Source organism: Pseudonaja textilis, chromosome 2 (assembly GCF_049901715.1).
Source record: "Pseudonaja textilis isolate UNSWEBS1 chromosome 2, rPseTex1.2, whole genome shotgun sequence".
Taxonomy (NCBI): domain Eukaryota; kingdom Metazoa; phylum Chordata; class Lepidosauria; order Squamata; family Elapidae; genus Pseudonaja; species Pseudonaja textilis.
The window spans coordinates 96,559,798-96,580,571 of record NC_141991.1 but is presented as its reverse complement, the minus strand read 5'-3'; the positions used below and the strand labels follow the sequence as shown (position 1 = coordinate 96,580,571).

General features: G+C 41.3%; 1 protein-coding gene across 5 annotated transcripts in view; it reads left to right on the top strand.

The window, feature by feature from the left end:
* Positions 1–3,403: 3,403 nt before the first annotated feature.
* The window catches only part of NACC1 (nucleus accumbens associated 1), a 30,219-nt gene continuing 12,848 nt past the window's right edge, over positions 3,404–20,774 (top strand). The window contains exon 1 of one of the 5 annotated variants that reach the window (XM_026696289.2): positions 3,404–3,607. The gene's annotated coding sequence lies outside the window, so the exon portion shown is untranslated. Of the gene's footprint in view, positions 3,608–5,021; positions 5,107–20,774 lie in introns of those variants that run through there. The other 4 variants (XM_087924606.1, XM_087924604.1, XM_087924603.1 and 1 more) reach the window with 4 other exon arrangements.

Genomic DNA, 20,774 nt, shown 5'->3' with positions numbered 1-20,774 from the left:
TAAGATTGTTACTTTAATAAAACTGAAATTTCTTAATTTTTCAAAATAGATAAACTATTCTTATTACTGTTTTAAAAGGATCAAGGCACGTTAATATTTTGAAATAGACCTAGTGAAATTATATTTTGGTTTTGTACAACTCCATTATTTGAGAAATGAAACAAAAATCTGAAGTGAAAAAGTGATCACTATTTTAATACTGACAAAAACAAATTTGTTCCCCCAAATTTGTCCCTTTAAAAAGCACGATTCAAAAGCCTATAACAAAATTTAAAATCTTAATTTCAAGCTTGATACCTTTTTCATAAATAACATCATGTATTCCTTAAAGATACTACAAAGTGTCTATCAATACCAAGATGAAAACTGTACACTAATTATATTACAGACTTATTCTTCATAATTTTATAAAGGAAGAACCTCTCTCTGGCCTATCAATAGAAGCTATTTGGCCATTTAAGCTCATAACAAGTATCTGTTTAATAGATGCAAAAGATGCCTTAAGAGTTGTCTGTCTTACTACAACACTAAAAAACCCACTTTTATGAAGCAACTTATTTTATAAAGCCTGAATTTTTTGATAACCACCATCTAACCACCATCTTCCTTTTAATTTTAATCTTTTAACCTCAAACTGAAAAAAATAATAATGGAATACGTCTTTTCTTATATGAATACAGTGATGCACAAATCACCAACTAATAGAGTTTAGTATTTAATACAAAAATTGATATTTCATGTCACTCAACTTTCACCAGCCTTAGTAAAAATAGCAATTCAGCAAGGCCAAATTGTAACTGTAATTACATTTTCTCAGAGTCATGTGCAAGTCACTACAGACAGTTCTTGGTACACATATATTAAGCCAAAACCAGACAGAGCACATTATGATTTACCATAATGGTGAATAAATTAAGTAACTGCCTTTAAGAGAATATCTAAAAGTATTACTGCCTTATGGTGAGCAGCAGTGTTTCAAATAAGCATGTATCATTAAAACAAAAAAATGTTGGTCTTAGAGCAAAATAAATACCATCTAGATTAGATAGCTGTGGATAAGTCATTTATTATTAATTTTCAAAGTGTGCAAAAATATATTAAATGGATTAAATTAGGCCAAACAGCAGCAGAAATTCCTGCATCTCTGAAAAAAAAATATGGTAGCAGGTAATTTTTCAAAGGGGTGAAAAAAGCTGTACCTGGTAGAATTCCTCTTTTATTAAACATATCAGAACCTAAACAATTATGTTGCACTCATTCATTTATTGTATGTTTACTGTATCCATCTTCTAAAGAGCTCCAGGAATTTAGAATATAATGGCCACATTTTGGATTTCAAGCTAAAGTCTAGGCATTGTTTTAGTTGCTAATTGATTAACAGAAGATAATGTTGAAGCTGCATGTTAAGAAAGTTCTGAAGTTTAAGCTACCTTATAAAGCACAGATTCATATGAAGAAACATTATGTTTTGGCAACTTTAGTGATATCATTCAGGTTGAACTTTTAATATACTAAACATACTTTTTTTAGTTTGTGGTTAGTGCAATATGTGAATCCAGCTGTCTATGGAGATTCTAAGTCATCCAGCTGTCTATGGAGATTCTAAGTCTAAATCAACATTCACAATGCTCTCACATTAGCAAAGAGAATATTTTTACCCCCAAATCCACATTTAGTTATGGCAAGACAGGAAGGTGTAACAATAGATGAGTCTAATCTCATGAAATCTCATTTTCAAATGGAATTCTCAACTTCATTTCAAATGTGGTTGAGACTAGAAGAATGGGATGAAAATGAAAATTTGAAGTTGATGACAATCATCAAAAATTTGAAGTTGATGATAATTTAATTTCCAGATAGTTCAGAATAGAACAAATTGCAGTCACAATCTGCAAAAGGCCTTTTTAAAATCTATCTAAAACTCTGAAACATTTTATTCGCTTTTTTGCTCATTCAGACCCTTATATATGTAGGTTTTTATTACTGAAGCAAAATTACAACCCAGTTACAGATCATCCTCATCTTACAACCATAACTGAGCCCAAAATTTTAACTGCTAAGTAAGTCAGTTGTTAAGTGAGTTTTGCCCCATTTGTTACCTTTCTTGCCATAGTTGTTAAGTGAATCACTGCAGTTGTTGTTAGTAACATGGTAAATCTCGCTTCCCCATTGACTTTGCTTGTCACGCCACAAAAACTGATCACATGACCCCAGGAGTCTGCAACATTCATAAATACATGCCAGTTGCCAAGCACCTGCGTTTTGATCATGTGAGCACAAGGCTGCTGCTGTAAATGTGAAAAAGAAGTCATTTTTTTCAGTGCCATTATAACTTCAGTCACTAAACAAATGATAGTCGAGGACTATCTATAGAGCAGGGCTGTCAAACTCCAGGCCCATGGGCTGGATGCATCACGTGCAGGCCATACGCATGCCCCGTTTAGCGAAGGGGAAAAAAGACCCAATGTCACGTGACGCCACCATGACATGAGTTTGACACTCCTGTTTTAGAGCATCAGAATACAAAAGAATTAACGATTTAGATATGTGCTTAACTTTTGCACTGATCTTAGTGAGAAAACTACATAACTTCAGCTAAAGAAATAATGATTAATATTTCTTCCCTCATTCTACAAATACTTATCTAGAAAAGTCTAATGCTTTATCTTATTGCTTAGTAATATGGTCCCTTGAAATCAGAAAACTAGTATGAATCAAATAGATTCTGCATGCTAACCTACCATGATTTCTGACCAAATTTGACATTTGTAGACACCTCGGCCTGGAGTTCAAGCCAATACATCCAAGTTTTGAGGTTACTAAGGACACTGAACATTTATTGCCCAATTTTAATTTAAAAAGTTCACGCCATCATCACTTTCCACCTCTTGACTTCTGAAACCTTCAGTGCCAGGTTATGGATTTGTAAAGGACAGTTGTTTAATTTTACTCAAGAGAAACTGGGTGATTTGGCCTTAGATTTATAAGAAAGTTTTGTATCGTCAGGCTACTGTACCGAATTTAGGTGAGAATTAGTTCTGGAGGAGAGGAAAATCTTTTGTTCCTTTATTAGGAAGGAATGATTCAATACTGTAAATCTAATAGATATAGGAACATCTTAAGGAAAACTTAAGGCGTCCTTTACAATACGTATATGCAGCCTTTTCCTTTAAATGTTCCGATATTCCAAAATCCAGATTACTTTTTTTCCCCCTGCTCTCCTATCACCCCTCCCTCCGGCATGGAAAGTAGTTTCCAAGTCTGATACAACGAGATCGGGCCGGGCTGGCCGGCGAGCTCAAAAGCAAACATCCCTTCGGGTTCGAGAGAAAAGTAGGTGCCGACGGCTGGAGCGGGTAAAACGAGCGAGTCAGCGGCTGGTTCGGAGCTCCACTAGGCAGGCCTTCGGGAGCAGAGCGCTGGAGGCTCGGCTTGGCGGCGCGCTGCGCTCCCCCGGCTCGATCGAGTGCGCTGCTCTCCGCTGAGCTTGCCTAGGCTGACAATGAATGGCTGCTGCTAGAGCTGCTCGGAGGGCGAGGGGAGCAGAGCCCCTCCGTTGAGCGAGATCTTCCCTCCTCTTCCTCCCCCCCGCCCTACTTTTGCACAGGTGAGAGCTCCGGGCCGTCCCTTCTCCCCCCGCCCCGTTCCCACGGGTCCCCTAACTCCTCATCCCCGCCGCTCGCAGCCCGCCCGGTCTTGTCCCCTCCTCCAAACGCAGGGACCCTCCCCATTATTCCGGGTCTTTAAACTTTTTTCCTCCCCCCCGAAACAGTCCCCCGAACTGGCCGGTCTTCTGCCGGGGGCCAAGGGGAGCCCTATCCCGGCCATAAGAGCTGCTCCCGGCGCCCATTTTCCCACTTGGGAAGAGGCCACACCGCTTGCTTGCCCCTTCGCCCTCCTTTCTCTGCCCTCCCTTTGAGAAGGGGCAGCACCCGCTTCTTTCTGCGAGGGCCACTCGCCGAGAAGATGAGATGCGGCGCGGGGAGGAGGCCGGCCGGAGCTCTGCGCCGCCGCCGCCTCTGCTGCTGCCGGGGCTCTAGGCCGCCTGGTTAGCCTCGACCTCTCCCCCACCCTTCTAAAAGAAGGGGCCACAGTTCGTTCTCCTCAGCCCCGTCCTCACGCGGAGCCTTTTAAACGGGGTGGAGACTGTGTCCCTCCCCCCTCCTCCCGCGGCTCTCTCCGCCGGCCTGGACGGTGCGGCTTCACCTCCCAAGTAGGCCCGTCCGAAATTTCCCGGGTTTCCCTACGGGGGCTTTGTCCTCCTTTCCTGCTCGTGCCCTCCGCAGCCGGCGGCTGAAGGGGTACGAAGGGAGCCGAGCGGAAGAAAAACTTTCGGCAGAGCCCGCTTGGCTTTTCTCCAGGAAGGCCCGGCCGGCAGGTTGGCCTGGAAACCGGGGGGGAGAGAGGGAAGGGAGGATTCGAGAGCTGGGAGTTGGGGGGGCGGGGATGCTTCTTAGGAAGGGACGCCGAAATAAACAGGGTGGGGAGGTTGGCTTCCTTTCCCCTCTGCCCAGCGGAAAGGGCTCCTCTTCGCTTCCCTTCAGCGGGGAGCTTTCGGTGTTAAAATCCCCATTAGTGGATGGAAAAGGGGGAGACGCGCAAGAGGAAGGCTTAGGAAGTTTTCACCAAAGGGCTGGAAGTTGGAGGGTCAAGCTAAGAGTGATGCCGACCCGAAAAGACCGGAGCGGTGGTACTCCGCGTTGGCAAGTAGTTTTCCCCACCCCCACCCCGAAAACTCAAACCGAGATTCGTAAGATTCATTAACTCTTTTTGAACAAGCGGGTCTTGAAGTTGAAGCCTTGATTTGCAATTTCTCCCAACATTTTGCAATGACGATTGGGGGAGATTAAAAACTGGAGGAAGATTAAAAACCGCACGGTTTTTAAGGGTTATTTTTTGGCAGGAGGTGGGATGAGGGCTAGTTCCAGAATGGTGATGAGAATAGACAATACCATTTTAAGTGGAGGATTGTGAAGATGGGGCAGTAAGTGTCCCACATAACATTAAACAATGATTTCCTCCTGTGCTGATCATCATGCTCCTGGCCTTTTAACTCCAGTCTGCTGCATCTACCAACTTTATTGCCATATTTTACAATTCTGCCTTGTAAGTAATCCTAGGCTTACTTTTTGAATGAAAGGAAGGTCGCTGAAAATAGTATGTGGCAATTTAGATTTTGCAGTGAGAAAATTAAACTGTCAAAATTATTCTTTCAATTTTCTCATTGTGTCTCTAGAAATTAGTCTGTACTTAGATTACACTAAATGTGCTACATAAATTGGAGTGAAGTTGGAAACTGAATCAGTACTTGGACAGATATCAAGGTCTGCTCCAAAGAGCTTCTTATCAGGCACTTGTAGTTACATATTAGAGCCAGCAGCACTCATTATATTGTGATGCCAGAACCCAAACCTAGTTCTGTTGAAAATGATCAGATAATAGAATGCATGAATAATAAATCCTATTAAGATGGAGGCAAGCATGTGCAGGATTGCAATACTGACCCCATGTAGTCAAATACTAGTATTTGTTGTTGAGAGTTGCTTTGTGGAGTTTTACAGTTTAGGTCATTTTCTGCAGTGTTAGAAGAATATACTTTCTATATTTGAACCCTTTACATTGTTTACTCAGAAAAATTAATATTTGGAATCATAAGCCTAGAAACGTTCAATACTTCACCATCCCCCCCCCCCCCAAAAAAAAGTGGAGTGTGGAAGCCTAATCATTATTCCATTTCTCCTTTGGCCTAGGGTCATATTCACCTATGACGGTGCTCAGCTTTAGGCAAGTAAAAATTTGGTAAAACTGAATGACATAAAAACTTAACTCATTTTAATATGTGGTCTAATGAGAAGGTAGGAGAAGTTCAAAGAATGCGTAATTAGTATGGAATAATAATTATTTAATTTAAAACATGTAAGATATGTAGTGAGAAAGATATTTCTTAAGAATTTTCCGTTTTTATGCTCCTTTGCATTCCACTAAGCCGCATATTTCTAGAAATTTTCTGTGGAGGCATCTATTTCAGAATTAAAATATTGGGAGACTGGAATTCTTCACTGAGTTATAAACCTAGGTCTGTTAGAAACACTTTTGGAAACTTTGGAAATACAGGGGCTGTTCAACCATGGGGAAAGCATTCTGTATTTTAAAAAGCTGCTCTCCTTGTTGCTACCTCTATCACACTGTTTATTTTCACACTCAATTTAGGATTGCAGCTTTAAAATAATAGCCCCTATCCTCCCTCCAGTATAGAGATTTATCTTTTTATAAAAATACAATTCCTTCCAAGTTAGCGATTTCATTTATTCATGATTAATCCAAATTATGGCAAACCTCAGTCACCACTTTATCTGCCCTTATTCATTAATTATTTTCCTGAATTGTGGGAATTTGCATATTCTCTTTAGGCTCATTAAGAAGTCAGTGAAAGTTTGCTTAGTATCTAATTTCATTCACCCAGTCAGTAAAGTTTCAGTTTTTAACTTTAACTAGCGTCTGCAGTGATATTTGAATGGTCTGATTCTTAAGTCTTGGCTTACTGTTTTTAACAGTAATTGACATAGAGAATGTGGGTGTGGAAAAGTGTATAATGAAAACATTTACTAAAGCATATTGTAGCTGAATACAAAATTCAACACTAAAGTCATCTTAATATCATAGAACTGAGAAAGAAATGGGGTTGGGTCTTTCAGATAAGAATTGATAAGAATTGTAACTTAAAAGGAATAATTAAAACCTAATTAAATTGTAATTAGTATTGTACAGACATCATGAAAATGGGAGAGATACCATTTACTTTATTCTTTTACATTACAAATAATGATTTACTGATTCAAATTAACACCTTTTTTCACACAGTACATTTTGCAGTTGATATTGCTTGACACTAGAAAAGGGATGACCAACACTGTATAAATAAGTTAAAAGAAGACTCATGTAGTTTTATAAATGACAGAAATATCAACATATTGGATAGGATAACTAGGATAAATGTTTAAGGTATTTTGCTAAAAGTGTTCTAAAATTGCTGTAAACTGCAAAGGGGAACAGGAAATTGTTCTCTATTAATTAGGAACGTATTAATACATTAACTGCTTTCTGTAGTAGATTTGTTTTCTGATAGGCCAGTGATACATATTTTGAGACAGGAAGAATGTCAAAAATGCATGTGGAAAAAAAACTGTTTTTATTTCTCTGGTCATCAGACAAAATTTAAAGAAAATCAATTAATAGAATTCTGTGTGGGTGAATGAGTGGGCCACAGGAGGAAGACTTCCTTCACGAACAGCAAAACAGCAAGCTGCTAGAAAAGTAGTGTATTTGATAGACTTTTTAGCATTAGTTATCACTCTATATTTTTATATTTCACAGAGACAAGAGACTGCATATTAGTTCTCAGTTCAATCAGTTCTTATTGTCTTACTAAGAATTCAAGATGAATCATTGGACAGGATTGTCTCTGCTATATGAATAGGTGAGAAAATGGTTGGTAATAATTAAAATGTCTGAGGTCTGGAAGAGGCTTAAAAATGCCTTCGCTCCCTCTCTACCTTTTCCATGTACTATTAGGCTCAAAAGAAAAAAAAAGAAAAGCAACAGTCTTTTAGAAAAAATGCCTTATGTAAGATTAATGTCTGGTAAATGTAACAGGAATTTCCTTTATTATCCAGAAATTCAGAAGAATATCTGAAGCATGGGAAAGACCTGCATAACAGAGGTAGTATTCAGCCGGTTCGCACCTAATTGGGCAAACCGGTAGCAAGAATTTGGCATGGGTCGCCAAACTGGTAGCAACATCTGGCTGGCCACGCCCCTGACCGAGTTGCCTGGTTTCCGCTCACTCGCTTGCCCCGCCCGCCCGATGCTCGCTTACCCCAGTTTAAAGGAGGACTGCTTCTCTGCCCTAGCCATGCATTTTCAAGTAGCCACTTGAAAACATGACTGTGGGTAGAGCAGCGGTCCGTTAACCTGCAAAACTGCTCCAAGGCTGGATTCTTCATGGACACTAAAAGTATCGCTTTCTCTTGTGAGTAAAGTGCCTGGAGTGAGAGGGAATGAAGGCCGGGGGAGCGGGGAGAAATCCAGCCATGGAGAAGTTTGCAGGAGCTGCAAATGCATATCCGTTAACCTGCAAAACTACTCCAATGCTGGATTTGCTTCCCCTTGTGAGTAAAGTGCCCGGAGTGAGAGGGAATGAAGGCTGACAGGTGTGTGTGTGTAAGAGAGAGAGAGAAGAAAAGAAAGAAAGAAAGAAAGAAAGAAAGAAAGAAAGAAAGAAAGAAAGAAAGAAAGAAAGAAAGAAAGAAAGAAAGAAAGAAAGAAAGAAAGGGAGAAAGGAAGGAAGAAAGAAAGGAAGGAAGGAAGGAAGAAATAGTGTGTGTGTGTGTGTGTGTGGTTGTGTGTGTGAAAGAGAAAGAAAGGAAGGGAGAGAAAGACAAAGAGAAAGAAAAAATAGGAAGGAAGGGAGAGAAGAGAGAGAGAGACAGAGAAAACTCTGTGCTATTTTTAATTGTTCTATTATTTGTCATGTGTTAATATTTTACATTGTCCCTACACCTAGAGTGATTCTACTGCCTTTCTTTTGCCCAGGGCTACCACGTATTTTTCAGGGTTTACATGCATTCGATGTCTATAGTCCAGAGTATAAATTCATGTGTGTTTAACAGAGTTGAAAGGGACTTTGGAGGTCTTCTAGTCCAAGCCACTGCTCAGGCAGGAAAACTGAGGATGCCAAACTCTGAGTAGAGGTCCTGGGAAAGGTGTCAGAATAACAGAATAATACTTCAAAGGGACTTGGGGGGAACCCTATACCATTTCAGGAAAATGGCTGTCCAGACTTTTAAAAATTTCCAGTTATTGAGCACCCAGAACTTCTGGAGACAAGCAGGTCCACTGGTTAATTGTTCTCACTGTCAGGAAGTTTCTTCTTAGTTTTAGGTTGCTTCTCTCTTTGTTCAGTTTCCATCCATTGGTTCTTGTTTGCCTTCTGGTGCTTTGGAAAATACATTGTCCCCCTTTCTTTGTGGCAGCCCCTTAAAAGCCTGTTGCCTATCACACTCTTGGGCAAAGCATGTGAGCCATTTCCTCCTTTCAGTGGTCCATGAAAGTACATCTATAGTATGTAGATAATAAAGTTTTTTTAAAAATGAACAACATTTTTACAGAACTATAGATAAGTTGAGGCTGGGTGGGACAAGGAATGGCTGGGAAGGGAGGGGCCAGGCGAGGCAGCCCTTGATGTGAGTGACAGCAAGTTGGCCACACCCACCCAGTCACATGACCACCAAGCCATGCTCATCCAGTCACATGACTACCAGGCCATGCCTTCCGAGTCACATGGCCACCAAGCCACACCCACCCAATCATATGACCACCAAGCCATGGCCACAGAACGGGTAGTAAAAAAAATTGAATCCCACCACTGCTGCATAAGGTTTTGTTTTTCTTCATTTTAACTTATCTCAAGAATCTGCTAGTCGTTACAATATAAGTGCTCCAAATTAATAAATAGTAACCTCAAGGTCTGCTGGTTGATTATCTTTTCTGATTCTGTGCTTCTTCGACTGATTTGTTTGATTCCTCTCTTCCTCCAAATACAAAAGGAAATGATAAAGGCCTACTAATTAATTCAATTCCTACTGACTGCAATGAAGAAATAGAAGCAGAAAATGTTTTTAGTTTGTGAAACAGTATTGTCTTCATACAAAAGGGAGAGATATCATTTTGCTGCTGGGATAGACCTGAGTTGTACTTACAAAACTTGAAACAGGAAGCTTGGCTTTATTAATGACTAAATTAGTTTCCCAGTCTTGGGTGGAGACAGTGTTATGAGGATGAAGGCTGAAGCTCTCATATTACAAATGTAACCACCAACCCTCCTTGTTTTCCTGGACAGCATCTATTCTCTGCTTAATATTGGTTACAAGGAAATTAACTACTTTTAGCTTCTGAATTTTGGAAGAAGTAGAAATTCTTCCTTCCTTCTGGGCTTTGCTATGGTTGTTGTCACCATAGCATAACAGCACAACAAGTTTCCAACTTTACACTATTGAGGCTAATTGCACAAGAGAGAACTCAGATTTCAGGAAATGTATAATCCTTAGCTATTTATGAGGAAAGAATCTGAAGAACCTTTGACAATTTAGGACTGAAGATAATATTTTTTCAAACAAAAATCTAATCAACATGTAAAGTTCTCCTTGTGCTTAAAGTTAGCTCTTGTTCTTTATTTACTCATAAATAAGCTCCACTGAATTACATTATATTCTCATTGTTAGATTAGACAAGAAATTAATGCCAACTTTCTTTAGCAACAAGAGACTAAGTTTTCCATGCAAAACTTACAGGCAAGAACATAGTTGGGAAGCTAGTCCCTAATATTGTCTTACAGCATTTTTAAGAGATATCGGCTTCCTATATTTGGAGCTAAGCATAAATGATTGATGGGGATTACATTCACTTATAGTTTGATACAGTATTCCATAGTATTATGATCTTTGATTTTACATTCCCAGTTCAGGCTTACAATTACTGAAAGGAATAATCTGCCTGACAAATGACAAAATTCACAGTCCATTTAGGGCCAGACCTTTTCTGAGATCCAACTGGCCAGACTTGTTACTCAAACCATCTAGGTTTATGGTTGCAGGCTAATCAGGCTTTTTATTCGTAGAAAATTAGATAGCATTTCTCTGAAAGGCTGCTTGTAACTATAATCCTTGATGGTCCTAACTTATGGATGCAAAGAATAGAGAATTTGTGTCACCTGATATTCTGCTCTTTGTTAGAATCTGTACAATCTGTACAATCAAGTGTGTTTTGTAATGTTGCACAGTGACTAAGAAATACTTAGATAACTACAGGTACTTAGTCTTTGAAACATTAATTTTAAGATCTGTATTCTTAACATGTTTATCTAACATTTACCACAAATCTTTTAGTTCTCAGCCAGCAATTCTGTATGATCTCCATAAAAAATACACATATGTTCATATTTGTATTCTCATCCAAAATACCTCATCATATAAAAATATGTTTGGCTAATTTATGTATTTATGGATAAATATTTATGCATAAATACATAAATTAGCCAAACATATTTTTGTCTTATTCCTTACTTAATGTTGAAACTTTCCCCAAAGCATTCTCTTTATTTTCATGCTTCTTTGCTTCTATCATATACCACTATTACTAGTAACTAGTCTTCTATTTGTGCAAATGTTTCATATTGGTTTTATATGATTTCTATAAATCAGCAATCATACATAACATTTCACATTCATGCATCTCTCAATGATCCAAAGAGCTGTCATTCATGACACCATACCACACTTTCCAAATATTGCTCATTGTCACCTCTTAAATCCTTTCAATCAAAATTCTGCCAAACACCTCTGCAAAAAACCCTCAAAACTAATTCTATAATTTTTGCACGTACTCTTGCTATCTTTATTTATGTATGAAGAAATAATAAAGGCATTCTTTAATACCGTCTTCCAAATATATGTTAAGCATGTTGCATAGCCACACCCTTGGCAAATCACATTTATTTTTTTAACTTTTCTCCAATGACACCATTTGTATTGCAGCTTTATTATTTAGTGTTTTCTCGGTATTTTATTATTCCTTTCATCATTTTTTCTCAAACACTAACATTTACAGCATTCATTTTAATTTCATACGACTATAATATCACTGCAATTTCTATACAGACTTCTGAAAACCTCTTTCCAACATTCTCATGCTTCCATTTCATGCAATTTCATTGCTTTTAATTGAATTCACTCTGTTTGACACTCCTTATTTAGCCCTTGTTGCCAAATTCCAGAACAATTGTTTCTATCAAAATCATTTTTATTTCTTGCCTCTTTTAACCTGTTCCTTTATTTAATTGCTTCTTTTTTAGTGGGAGGGAAGGGAAGCCTTCAAGTTAGTGTTGACTCTTGGAGACTACTTGGACAGGTCCCTACAATTTTCTTGGCAAAATGTCAGAAGAGATTACCATTGCCTGCTTCTTAGAGCTGAGGGAATGACAAAGTTATTCAGATAACTTCATGTTTAAAACTGGATTCGAACTTGCGGTCTTCAGATTTCTACTATACCAGACTGGCTCTCACATATTTAGAGCTGCCATTTTTGCCATATATCAATTAAAAAGTTTCTTTCTTTGTTTTTAGTACAGTAACAATTATTCTTTATAGGTATTTTCCTCATCCATATCCTATTTAATTTTATTCTACCAAACACCCTTTTTCATATTTTCCATTAGTGTAGCTTCATGTATACTTTGTAACATACAGATATTCATTTTACCCTCTTCTAATCAGCTTCCATGTCTTTTCTTACATTTGATTTCATTCATTCTGTCTATAGTGTAACATTTTTCTTCCAAGACTTGTACTTTGTCTTCCTTCCGTTATTTTACTTTCACTGTTAGTACTTCTATGTTTGTTGTCTTCAAATTACACTAAAGGTGTTGTCTCTTACATTCAGAATCTCTCTACCCTTTTATCATTCAGTAATTATTTCAATCTTTCAACATAAGCATCCAAATCAATCATATTTTGATACATTTCCTTTCCCTTTCTCTTAATTGCATATACAACACATTTTTCCACTCCATTTTCTTCACATAACATTTTCCTGCCAGCTCAGGGTCTGCTCTGTTTGACGGGAGGGGGAGGGAGAATCAGCCATGTGTTGATCCCTTGTTTGCAACAGATACTCACTGACCAGCTTATTGCCTGAGCCTGACATTATGGTCTGAGAGAGAGTGACTGGCCTCAAGTTACCCAGCCAGCTTTCATGTCTAATGTGGAATCAGACCTCACAGCCTCTTGGTTTGTAGCCTAGTGCCTTAACCACTAGACCAAACTGGCTCTCTTTCCACTCCCTTCCATTCCATTTGTTAATTCCTACTCCTCTTAAATTGCATGTACCAATCTTCCATAGTTGGAATCATTAGTAGATGGTTATATCCGTATTGTCTTCCAACATACTTGATTAGTTAAGTCTTCCACATAATGTTATTTTGTAGTATAGAAAATGTATGTTAACCAATCTTAATCATCTCATGCCACATGCAACATTTTCTAACAACAAAATCAGCAGCAATCAATTCTCCCATGAGCTGTTCAGAGCATCCAGTAGTGGAGGTGCTTCAGTCTCTGCATGTCTAGGCTGGGCTTAATTTGTGCAACGCTCCTCCTCCTCCACAGTACTCCTTCCCAGCGTTCCCCAGTTTTTGGCTCAGCCTCATGAGAGATAGGCAGTGCTTGTGATTCTTCCTTGGCCGAAACAGGAAAAATTCTTTCCTTGCTAGCAGGTTTGAAAGTTAATCAGCTTGTCTTTAGAATCCTTTAGCCTTCTAATCGCATTGCGATCTCTCGACGTTGGCTCGTATTACAGGGATCGCTCACATTATAGGGAAGCGCCAATTCATGCCCCAAAGCAGCGGGAGGCTTTGGCGCTGCTCCACACCCCCTCCCCACAACCAATCTTTCTACCCCTGCCATTGCCGCAGAGTTTCTTTTACCCGAACAGCGGTGTGAGCTCTTTGCTCCCAACAGAGTCGTATCGCTTTCTTTCCCCCTCTGAACACCATTTGGGGTGGAGGATTCAAATGCTTAGTGCCTTCCACCCTTCCCCGCCGTTAAGCCTTATAGAAAAAGCCATCAGAGGCTATTCCTTCACACGGCGGGAGTTTGCTGCTGGGGAGCGCACCAAAAGATTAAGGGCCCAAGGCCATCTTTTCTTACAAGACCTCGTGGCTGCGCACCTGTATTCCATTTCGTGCTGTGTGAAGTAACTCTGTTCCGAGCAGCAGTTCCCTTCAGGAACACTGGGGACCATTATACCCTCGTCTTTGTTTTTTTCTACATTCGAGGCTATTCTTACAGTTAAATTGTTGGCTTAACCCTCACAGCCCAATCAACCCAGCGGCACAACAGCAAGTACCTAGGCCTGTGTCCGCCTGTGCAGGGAAGCTGTTGATTCCCAACCCTTATCAATCTGGGCCTCTCAATTTGGCTGTTTGGTTTCTCAGCACATAACATCGTGCCACTTAATTAATATTCATATACATACATACATATACATACATACATATACATACATACATACATATATATATATATATATATATATATATATATATATATATATATATATATATATATATATATATATATTGGTGGTACAACACCAACAATATAATAATAATAATAATAATAATAATAATAATAATAATAATTAATAATAATAATAATAATAATTTTCTCTTCGGTATAATATTTTAATATCAATAAAATATTATTACTGAGATACAACTCATTATAGATAGGTATTATTCAAAAAAAAAAAAGAGGAAAGGGGGCAATAAAAACATCATCAGGGCAACCGGTCTGTCCTCAGATCTGGCCCCTGGGCGTGCCAACCGCCTTCACAGTATTGCATTGTATAACAAGCATACTGCAATTCCAACTTCAATCGAAATGGCAGACGGTAGCAGCTCTCAGACCTCATCCTTGAAGGTCAAAGCCAAATCTCAGCACAAACCTAAGCAGGCTAAAGGGAATTCTAAAACTTCAGAAAGGGATACCATCAGGCGCCATAAAGCTTTACAAAAACAGGTAGATAAGTGCACACGGGAGGCGCACAAGGTCTCACAGGACTTCCCCTCATCCAGTCCAGGTCCGTCTACCTCTTCCCACCCTCCTTCTCCCCTAGATCTCTCCCTCTCATCCAGGCGCAGCTTGGCTCCCCAAGGCCAACAGGCCCAAGTATCTGGGACACCGACCACGCGAAGGGCTCCCGAAGCTACATTCGCTCCGACGGCTGCCGGTCTTCGTCAAGACGACATTCTTCCAGGGGAAGTTCCAGAAAGACTGAAGGCCTGGATGAAGCTGGCAATCCGCCCGGGAATTGCAGCAGGTCTTCAACACGCAGTTATGACCAGGGAATATCCTGTGATCGCCGATCATGATTCCCAATCGCTGAGGTCGTTGACCAGGTCGGAGCAACACTATACCCAGGTACATTTACAAGGGGAGGTCCCCCTCCAAGGCCGACTGAGGAGGAGGAAGAAGTGGATCAAATTGATCAAATGGAAGAGATTGAATCAGGATCAATACATGACAGTGAGCCCCTGTCAGAAGCAGACCCCTTAGAAAGGGGAATGTCTGAGGATGAGGGCCTTGTTCCTGACCAACCTGTTTTTACAGGCTTATTCCACCCACAACTTTTCAGATCTCTCTTGTTAAAGGCAAAAAATATTGCATGCCTAAACAAGTCGACCCCTTCCATCACTCCAACTCCTTCGGAAGAGGTACCAGAAGATCTAATTTTCAACCAACCAGTAATTGAAGCAGAGGTGATCCCAGTTCCTCCCATGTTTCCTACCTGGTACAGAAACAGTGGGCCTCTACAGCAGTGTACCCAGCCCCCACTGGATATGACAGGAAATATTTCAGTTTGGCCCCGATTTCTCAAAATTATTGAATACTTCTGAGTTAGATGAACCTATAGTGGGATTAGCGTCCTCCTCCATTCCCAGTGATGCGGTGGAGGCATTAAAGCCGGAGGAAAAACAGGTCAAGCTAGCCCTACGCAGAGCCCATCAGTCTGACGCGTGGGCCATCAAAGCAGCCACAGCCGCCTCCTTCACCCGTTCTTCTCTCAGATGGCTCCGCCTCTTACGGGAACATGTCCCTTTTTCCAACCTTAGAGTGCACCAAGATAAACTTATATAACAAGCTAAACTTATAGCAGCTGCTTTAATTCTTAGCTGATGCAACTTATCATGTAATCAAGTTTTCAGCCAGGGCCATTACTTCACGTGTCACAGTGCGACACTTACTATGGTTAAAACATTGGCAAGCGGACTTTAAGCACAAATGCAAGCTGGCTTCATCCCCAATTGTGGGAGACAGACTGTTTGGCCCTTCCCTTGATCCGCTACTAATTGAAACCCGAAACAAAAAGAAAATTCTTCCTTCCCTTTTTCGGAAGTCAGATTCTAGAAACCCACAGTCCTTTCGGAGGGGATCCTTTCGGCCCTTTTACCAGGGATCCTTTTCACCCAGATACCAGAGACCCCCATCATTCAGACCAGGGCAGCAGCCAGACAGGTCCAACTTCGGGGATAGGAGCAGAAGGGGTGGTCAATCCAAGAGATCCTTTTGGGGAGCAGGAAACAGGTCCTTTCGGCGTCCAAGATAACTCCCTGGACCCGACCCCCATTGGCGGACACCTTAAATTATTCGCGGACCAATGGGACTCCTCAACCTCTGATTCCTGGGTCAGAGACACGATTAGATTTGGCCTTGCGCTGGAGTTTCAATCCACTCCCCCAGATTTTTTCATGTCATGTCCTCTCTCCAGAGACTCGGTTAAACGTAATCTCATGGAAACAGCTATCCAACACCTACTGGACATACGAGCCATCCAGCCAGTAGCCACCAACCAATGAGGGCGAGGTTTCTATTCACATCTTTTTGTTGTTCCCAAAAGTTCGGGGCGTGGAGAGCAATATTGGATCTGAACCGTCTCAACCGTTTCTTAGTATATCGCAAGTTTAAAATGCTCACCCTGCAATCTATCTTACTTGGCATCAGAAAGGGTGACGTCCTCACGTCCATGGACGTGACGGAGACGTACCTTCATATTGCTATTCGGCCTTCCCACTATAAATTTCTGAGATTCTGTTATAATAACCACCATTTTGAATATGTGGCCCTTCCTTTTGGACTAGCTTCTGCCCCCAGGACCTTTACGAAGGTTCTCACAGCGCTAGCTGCTCCTCTCCATGATATCCCCGTATCACTCCAGTGTTACCTTGATGACATCTTGATTTTGTCATCTTCCTCTCATCAAGCAGTCAAAGATACTCAGAACACATTACAATCCCTACAACAACACGGGTTCTCAATAAATTGGAAAAAGAGTCATTTAACACCATCGACTCGGTTAACCCATCTGGGGGCAGTCATAGATACGGTGGAAGGCAAAGTTTACCTGTCACCAGATAGACTAAATAGCATTCAGCAATTAATCAAGGAGATCAGGGGTCTTAAGAGGGTGTCCCTAGCGGAACTATCAAAATTGTTAGGCAAGATGATCTCATGTATCTCTATCATCCCTTGGGCCCAGCTCCACACTAGATCCCTCCAGTGGTTCCCGCTCCTGTACCAGCGCTCCGGCCGAAGCAACTCCAAATACAAGGTCAAGGTACCATCAAAGGTCCTCATATCTCTCCTCTGGTGGACCAGACCAGTCATCAACAGAAGCTGCCTCTTCAAAGAGCCACACAGACTTACCATCACCACCAATGCCAGCCTGTTTGGATGGGGAGCGCATGTTCAATCACTCACAACCCAAGGCCGCTGGTCCGCCAAAGAACAGTTGTGCAGCATAAACTGGCTGGAGCTTCGAGCAGTACACCTGGCTCTCCGCAGTTTCCTTCCACAGGTACGTAATCAGCACATACTAATATTGACCGACAACGTAACAGCCAAAGCTCACATAAACAAACGGGGGCACACAGTCGAAACATCTCATGCAAGAAGCGGAGCACTTGTGTCATTGGGTGGAGAGCAACCTAATTTCCATCAGAGCAGAGCTCATTTCGGGTCTGTCAAATACACAGGCAGACTGGCTGAGCAGGGCCATGATCGATCAATCGGAGTGGCACCTCCATCTGACCCTGTTTCAAGAGGCAGTCAGGACATTTGGACAGCCGGTGGTGGACCTGTTTGCTTCCCCCCTCAACGCTCAGCTCCCGAGATTTTTTTCCAGGTACCCCTCACAAGGAGCGGAGAATTTCAATTCGCTCTGCTGTTGCTGGCCCCCGGGACTTCTGTATGCATTCCCGCCACTTCCACTGGTTCCCAAGGTCATCCAGAAACTGCTAGACGAGAGGGCGGAACTACTTCTAGTAGCTCCTTACTGGCCCAGACAGCCATGGTTTGCAGACCTCCGCAGTCTATCCGTATCAACACCATGGAGAATTCCGCCAGCCAGGGTCTCGCTAACCCAGGGACCCCTTCAAAATCCGGACCCTCAATGGTTGCACCTGACCATCTGGAGGTTGAGAGGAGTTGTCTGAAGAGCGAAAAGTTTTCCAACAGAGCCACTATCCAAGCCACCAGACGCCCCTCAACAACTTGCATTTACAATGCCACATGGTCCAGTTTCTGCAAATGGTGTACCGAGTCTCGAATTGATCCCATCTCTCCATCTGTGGCTCAAATCCTAGAGTTCTTGCAAGAGGGACTTGACGGGATTATCACCTAATATGTTGAAAAGACAGGTGGTGGCCTTGGCGTCAGTTCTCACTTGTGAAGGTCTACTATCTCCCATCATCCATGCATACGGAGTTTCCTTCGAGGAGCCACAAATTTATGCCCTCCAGTGGTACACCGTTATCCTACCTGGGACCTTAACAGGTCCTTGTCGCACTCACCAAGGGCCCTTTCGAACCCTTGAAATCGTCAAGTCTCCAATTTCTGACATATAAAGTAGTTTTCCTTGTAGCGATCACTTCTGCTCGTCATATTTCGGAGATTGCAGTTTTGTCTATCAGACAAGATCTTTGTTTTCCATTCTGACCAGGTGGTCCTTCGTCCTGATCCTACATTTATACCCAAAATTAACTCGGTTTTTCATAGGGCACAAGAGCTGATACTTCCTAATTTTTGTCCCAGACCATCCCAAGGGTTGGAACTACAATGGCATAGGCTTGATGTGATGCGAGCATTGCAAAAATATATCAACCGCACAGCGGCTTTCAGAAAAACGGAAGCCTTATTTGTGTCTTTTCAGCCCAACACTCAGGGATGCAAGGTCTCACCTTCTACGATAGGCCGTTGGCTACGGGCCGCGATAGCGAAAACGTATCAGACTCAATCCCTGCAGGTGCCCAGGGGCATAACAGCTCATTCAACAAGGAGCGCTGCAACATCGGCAGCGTGGGCCACACAGGCACCAATAACTGAAATTTGTTGAGCCTCAACCTGGGCTCTCCATCGCCATTCATTAGGCATTATAAAATAGACGTGTTTGCATCTGCTGAGGCCTCCTTTGGCAGAAGAGTTCTGCAACAGGTCCAGAGGGACCAGGAAGGGATTCCAGGCCAGATGGAGTCCCTCCCGTAGGACAGGCCAAGCTTTGGTATGTCCCACTACTGGATGCTCTGAACAGCTCATGGGAGAAAGGGCGTTGGTACTTACCTGACACACCCATTCTCTTTGAGCTGTGAAGAGCATCCAGCCCCACCCTTTTTTCCATCTGGTGGGGTCCTGTTTCAGCCAACAAATTTGTTAGGGCATTGAGGACGAGGGCGGTTATTTCTCTCGTCTTCGCCAAAACTGGGGAAGGCTGGGGAGGAGTCCTGTGGAGGAGGAGGAACATTCCACAAATTAAGCCCAGCCTAGACATGCAGAGACTGAAGCACTTCCCACTACTGGATGTTCTTCACAGCTCAAAGAGAACGGGCGTGTCAGGTAAGTACCAACGCCCTTTTTGGTCCATTATGCTCAAAACACATCCAAAGTCTTGGATGTTTTTCCCTGGCATATGATTCAGTGCAAGATAGGGTCTCTGATCTAAAGACTACTTTGCAAGCCAACATACTGTTGATGTAAAACCATAGTCGGCATATGCAGAACATTGATATAAACACAGGATGGAATATTAAATCGATAAGAAAATTATTTCAGTCTCTGAAATCAATTCAGGTCTGCCACTTTTTTACTCCAATTTCCTATAATTAAAATTATAGTTATTTTTCTCTCATTTTTCAGTTTGTTTCACTAGTGAAATTAGACAAGGTGAATACTCTATCCTGAGCTGGATTAGTATTGTATATATTATGAATCAGTGTACCCACAGCTAAGATGTTTCATGTTCGGCATGTGCTACAAAGCTGACTTGATCTTGATCACTTGCTAGAAGTCAGTTAACCTCTCAGCAGGTTGTTCAGTAAGAACACAGAAGTGTGCTCACATTAACAAAACTGAGGAAAAAAGGAAGGAAGGAAACATGAAAACATAATACTGTATATCCTCAGAGAACAGCTGATCTGTGTAAATTCATAAAAGACCAATCTAACATTTAAAATTTATGGAAGTTTTTGGCATATAGATTATGCAAGGACATAATCTAGGTAATTCTTCCTTTGAGTACTCTTAAATTTTGTTGGCTGTTTTAAATATTCTCCAGAGTAGAAAGCTGGTGCATGAATCAAATAAGTGCATACAATTTCCAGGCTACTCCCTATTGTTAGTTATTTCTGTTGTATTATCTTGAGTCTCAGCTTTTCTTTTGAGGCAGGTTTTAACTTTCATCATGAATTATTTCACTATTTTTTTGGCTAATGAGATAGCCTACAAAGTTTGATGGCGACATTCTTGCAAACCAGCTTGATATCATGAGTCTGCTAGACCTGGTTGTATATATTGGAATAAGAACAAACATAGAGAATGATCTACAGTGGTTTTTGTTCTGGGAGGATCTATCTATTCTGCTATATTTTGGTTTGATTTTGCTTAAGTGCATAAATTGTCCTTTGTTCCTTGGTTTTGCTATAACTTCTTATCCGCAAAATGGGTAGTATCAAATGTCTGAGCCAGGCATGAAGGATATAAAAGAGCAGGGGCTTTCTGAGTGACAGTAGAACAAAGGAAGGAAGGGAAGAGTTTTCTTATATTGATAGGCTAGTATAGATTACTTGTAATTGGGACTACTTGACAGCAGTTGGTCAAGCACTAGTAAAA